Genomic DNA, 6,356 nt, shown 5'->3' with positions numbered 1-6,356 from the left:
GATCTCTGTGAGTTCGAGACCAGCCTGGTCTACAGAGCTAGTTCCAGGACAGGCTCCAAAGCCACAGCGAAACCCTGTCTCGAAAACCAAAAAAACAAACAAACAAAAAAAAAACAACTTAAAGGATAAAAGTTGCAGACAAATCTGATACAAACAGATTTGACATGATGGCACCAAGGTGACCTTTACTAAGGCAAGGTAAAAAAGCCCTTGCAATGAATTATAAAAAGACCCGACCTATATATATTTGGGGTCGAGGATATGTTTGTACTTTTTTCACAGAAAGAAAATAAAGCTGGACCTGATTACAGTGTAGCTGCAAACACCCCATAGAGGAGTTAAGAAACAATTGGAGAGAAATCCTTGATCCAGTCTTCCCTGTCCCCAAGGAGAGGAGTGCCTGATAGCAGGACCTGCTAAGCCACTCTACACTGCAGGGTGTCATTCTGCCTCCAGAGAGTCCGCACAAAGAGACCCTGCTGAGATAATTGCCAAGATGTGCTTCAGGTAGCTGAATTCTGCTCACCTCACCCAAGAATGCCACCTTCCCTGCTGCTGAGCTGCTTCCAGACTTGGGACACAGACCCAGAGGCCCCGCTATGACTACAATTTTCTGCAGTTTGAATCCTGTTTGCTTCTGAGCTGAGATGCAGACTAAATATCTATCTGTTTTAGTCTTTGGGACACAGAACTCATTTTGATTAAAATATTAACCCCACTTCAATTAAGAAGGGGGCAGACTGGGGATTTGACTGTTGCTTAGAGACTGAAACTGGTATTTAATAACAACAATGTCTGTCATTGAATTGACCTAATGGTATTTGTGACTGCTTATAGATGTGGGAAAAAGTTTGACACACCCTGTAAAATGTTTGGGTTTAATGTATACGTTAAGAATTTTAGATTTTAGCCAGGCGGTGGTGGCGCACGCCTTTTATCCCAGCACTACCAGGCTGGTCTCGAACTCACAGAGATCCACCTGCCTCTGCCTCCCGAGTGCTGGGATTAAAGGTGTGCGCCACCATCGCCCGGCTTTTTTTTTGTTTTTCGAGACAGGGTTTCTCTGTGGCTTTGGAGCCTGTCCTGGAACTAGCTCTGTAGACCAGGCTGGTCTCGAACTCACAGAGATCCACCTGCCTCTGCCTCCCGAGTGCTGGGATTAAAGGTGTGCGCCACCATCGCCCGGCTTTTTTTTTGTTTTTCGAGACAGGGTTTCTCTGTGGTTTTGGAGCCTATCCTGGAACTAGCTCTTATAGACCAGGCTGGAGAAATGGTGTTTTTATACTGATCATACCGGGATAGTTAGAGACAGCATGGCTAAGGTCAGGGAAGGATTAGCACTAGAAGAAAGCAGAGAGAGCAAGTGGAGGGGTGGTTCAAAAACTGGTTCTCCACCTCCCCCTGGGTCACCACCCCACCTTTCCTTTTGGGACACCTTTTAGGATTTTTATTATTGGTGGGTTTTGAACCGTGGGCCCTTAATAGGCTCACTAAATTTATTCTCCAACAGGTGGACTCTCTGGCATCCAAGCCCATTCAGGTCCATTATCACAGGCTTGATCTGGCTGATGGAGGGCTAAAAGAATCCCCTTGAGAGCGAGTCTCCTATTGCAGCCACATAAAACCCAGAGATACGTGTGCCTGTCCACGACAGACATGGCCACCAGCAAAAGGGGTGCTAGACAAAGCACTGTAGGGAGAGGACCATGAATTCTGTCTCTGGGTCTCCTGAGGAACATACCTGATTGCTTAGAGGTTGATGTCCTGAGGTAGTGACATAAAAACCTAGACCCTCTCCTCCCCAAAAAGACATCTGTAACTTTGAAAAGAAATTTCTTCTACCAAGTTGGAAAAAAAATTTCCCCCACCAATTAAACTTGGGAGGATCAGCCCCCCCCCCTTAACTCGCCTCATTCTAATACTTACAAAGGGCAGACAAAGGAAGCAAAGACCTGTATTTTGAGATCTGTATTTTGTTTACAGCCATCTTAAGTTCACAAGTAAGATATACCTTTGCAGGGCAAGTTCCAGACCTAGGAAATTAGCCTAGTGAGACCCGCAGGCTCCAGAAACAATTAGCATTTCCTTTGTCAGTGAACAATCACAGACCCTCAGTGTTTCCTTATCAGCTAGGGATGTCTTCAAACCTGAATTCCAGCAGACCCTCCCCTACCCTCTGCCCATTCGCTATATAACAGCTTCTGAGGAATAATGAAATTTGCGGCTTGATCAGAAATCCTGTTGCTGTCGTTTTCCTGTGTCTCTTGTCCCCTCCATTTCTCTTCCTCCTCTAGGTTTATAAGGGACCCCCGTTAGTGTTCTGCTGGCTGGGATAAAGGTCTACCCCAGCATGGGTGACAGCTCTTGGAAGCTGGGGACCTGAAATACATTACATAGCCTGCAGGCAGCTCAACAGGTTGCAAAGTATTCTTTCTAGGAACTCAGCTGCCTAAGCCTTGTCCAGACAGTTCAGTTTCTGCTTCTTCCAGGAGGCCGGTCTGGTCTGAGAGTTCTTTGAAGTTTGTCTTGACTGAGAGCAACTCTCTACAGTCCTTAGTGTTTACTCTTGGGAGGGAGGGATAGTGAAACTGCTCAGTTTTAGGGACTTCCTGAAGTTATTTTGAGTTTCTTTTTTTTTTTTTTTTTTTTTTTTGGATTTTTCAAGACAGGGTTTCTCTGTAGCTTTTGGTTCCTGTCCTGGAACCAGCTCTTGTAGACCAGGCTGGCCTTGAACTCCCAGAGATCCGCCTGCCTCCCCGCCTGCCTCCGCCTCCCGAATGCTAGGATTAAAGGCGTGCGCCACCACCGCCCGGCTTGAGTTTCTTTTTACTTTCTGTTTTAAGGAGCATCCCTTAACTATTTTAGCCTTGGAGGAAACTGCTACAGAACACCTAGACTACATGAAAACATGTTTCAACCTTGCACCTTACCACAAGAGGGGTAAAAGAAGGCCAGTGAAATGACTTAGTGGATGGATTGCCACCAAGCCTGATGACCCGAGCTTTTATCCCTAGATCCTATGTGCTAGAAGGAGAGAACCAACTCCTGATCTCCACACGTGGGTTGTGGCACACACATATGCACACACAAAGTAAGTGTAACACATTTCTTTTAGAAATAAAAAAACAGTCTGGAAGTCGTGATGTGCACTTATAATGCTAGCACTCAGGAGACTGAGGCAGAAAGATCTTGAGTTGGAGGCCAGATTGGGCTACAGAGCTCCATGCCAGTGTAGGTTATACAGAAAGACCCTTCCTCAACCTCCTTCCTGAACAGACAGACAAATAAAAAAGAGATGGTGTCTGTTTCATTTCCTCTTGCTTGGGATCAAATATCTTAAGGAAAACAACTTCAGGGAGATTTGTTTTCCTCACAGTTCAACATACAGACCACCATGGCAGGGAAGTCAAGGCAACAGCTTGAAGCAGCTGCTCACATCAGGAGATGGGGATGAATGGATGCTGCTTCTTAGTTCCCTCTGTCCATTACACAGCCCAGGATCCTGGGCAGTGAATGGTGCTGCCCGCAGTGGGTCAGTCTTCCCATCAAGATAATCCTCTGTAGGCATCTGTAGAGGCCTATCTCCCCTGCCATTCTAGATTCTGGCAACAGTTAACACTAACAATCACAGATGGGAATGTATGACCAGAAATACAAAGAGAGGAACTCTGGTGTGAGAACTCTGGGATAGCAGAAACACGAACCCCTAAACATGTTTGTGGTAGTTTGAATATGATTGACCCCATAATCTCATAGGGATTATGGCACTCATAGCTCTATAAGGAGGTGTGGCTTTGTTGGAGGAAGTGTGTCTTGTTCTTAATATCTGGCTGTCTTTCTTGTCTGCGGGTTAGAGGGTAAAGACATTAGGTGAGGAAGAAGACACAGACACGCGGCGGTCCCATGTGGGTGCACTTTTAATGGGGGAGGGGTAACAACAAACAGGAAAAGGTGTGCAGACACGACAGGAAAGACGGGGAGAGAGAGAGAGGGAGAGAGAGAGAAGAGAGGGATCCTAGCAACCCCTACTTTTTAATGGGGAATGCAAAGACTCCTGGGAATATGTCCGTATCCAGGAGAAGGCTGGGAACTGTAGTTCCGCAAAGGAACAACAGTGTGTCACTGTGGGAACAGGTTTTAAGATTTCCTATGCTCAGAATACTTCTGTGTTTCAGTCAACTTCTTGTCCCCTGCAAACCAAGATGTAGCCAGTACAATGTCTACCTGCATGCTGCCATGCTCCCTGCCAAGATGATAATGACTTGAACCTCTGAAACTTTAAGTGAGGCACCCCAATTAAATATTTTCTTTATAAGAGCTGCCATGGTCATGGTGTCTTTTTACAGCAATAAAAACCCTAACTAAGGGGCTGGTGAGATGGCTCAGCGGTTAAGAGCTTTGCCTGAGTTCCATTCCCAGCAACCACATGGTGGCTCACAACCATCTGTAATGAGGTCTGGTGCCCTCTTCTGGTCTTCAGGCATACATGCAGAAAGAATAGTGTATACATAAAAATAAATAAATAAATATTTAAAAAAAAAACCCTAACTAAGACAATGTTAAAAATAGAGAAAATAGATACTATTGGGTCATACCATGGAGCATTAGGTGAAATAATGTATCTTGTCAAGATTTTTTTTTTTTGATTTTTCGAGACAGGGTTTCTCTGTAGCTTTTTTGTTCCTGTCCTGGAACTAGCTCTTGTACACCAGGCTGGCCTCGAACTCACAGAGATCTGCCTGCCTCTGTCTCCCGAGTGCTGGGAATAAAGGCGTGCGCCACCACCACCCGGCTTGTCAAGATTTTTTTATGGCTTAATTTTCTTGGGACATTTTTGTTTTGTTTATGTTTATGTTTTTTTTCTGAGACAGGGTTTCTCTGTAGCTTTAGAGCCTGTCCTAGAACTAGCTCTTGTAGACCGGGCTGGCCTCGAACTCACAGTTCTGCCTGCTTCTCTGCCTTCTGAGTGTTGGGATTAAAGGTGTGTGCCACCACTGCCTGGCTTTTCTTGGGCTTTCAAAGATTGGAAAAGAATTTTAAATGTCCAAGAAGTTTTACAGTAAAAGTATGCTTTTGTAAAATGTAAAAATGGATTTATTTCCATAGTTGTCATCCCTATGGCCTCTCCTGCTGTTTCCTTAGCTCTCTGGTTTGCAATCTTTAGACAACCTTCCTGGAGTTTTCCCTTTGTTTTACGTCAGCCCTTTAAGAGTCCTCTATTGGTCCATTTCCTTCACTATAACAATATAGTGATGCTTGGTAACTTCTTAAAGAAAAGAGGCTCACGTCCAGCTCACATTGATCCTGCTGCCTCACCCTTCTGAGTGCAGAGATTTTAGGCCTAGCTTTCTTTCTCCATTTTTTACAAGGGCACCAGCCATATTGGATAAGGACCCACTCCAACTCAACTCATTTTATCTGGAGTAACTTTTGAAGACCTGTCAGTAGATCTATAAACTCACATTCTGAGGTACTTGGTGGTTAGGATATATATCAGTATATCTTTTGGGGAGACAGAGTTGAATCCATAATCATGATGTTCCAGACTCTTGCTGCTGTAAACAAATTAAGACATAATGGCTTCAAAGGTCCATTTTATTATGCTCATGAATTCACTGGATCAGGAATTCAGACAAACTGCCATGAAGGTGCTTGTCTCTCCTTCATGATGTCTTGGGCTTAGATGACCTGACTGGCAGGGCCAGATTCATCGAGTGGCTTTTTCCACTCTGATGTCTGGCTGTGGGCTGAGACTCCAGTTGGTGCTGTTGATGAAGAAGCCACACACATGGGCTTCTTCTTGTGGTTTAATCTCAAGGCATGTTTTAATTAGCCTTCATTGTCAGTTTGACACAGCTTGGAGTCATTCTGAGAGGATTGGCTTTCCCATTGAGGAACTGCCTAAATTAGAGTGGCCTGTGGGTCTGTTGGTGGGTTGTTAATTGATATAGAAGGCCTGGTCTACTGTAGGCAGAAAAAGTTCCTGGGTAGGTAGTTCCAGGTTGTATAAGAATGCTAGCTAAGTAAGGAACAGCCTAGCAAGCAACCCTTTCCATAGTTTCTGTCTTGAGTTCCTGCTTAAATTCCTACCATGACTTCTTTCAATGAAAGACTATGACCTGGAAGTGTAAGCCAAACAAATCCCTGAATTGCTTTTGGTTAGTTATTTCCACCCCCCCCCCCATAGGGTTTCTCTATATAGTGCTGGTTATCCTTGAACTCAGAGATCTACCTGCCCCCAGTGATGGGATTTGATGTAGGTGTTGTTTTTCATTGGTTAATTAATAAAGAAACTGCTTGGCCTGATAGGTCAGAACATAGGTGAGTGAAGTAGACAGAAGAGAATGCTGGGAGGA

This window comes from Microtus ochrogaster, linkage group LG4, assembly GCF_000317375.1.
Source record: "Microtus ochrogaster isolate Prairie Vole_2 linkage group LG4, MicOch1.0, whole genome shotgun sequence".
Classification (NCBI taxonomy): Eukaryota; Metazoa; Chordata; class Mammalia; order Rodentia; family Cricetidae; genus Microtus; species Microtus ochrogaster.
This window is presented reverse-complemented; position numbering follows the sequence as displayed.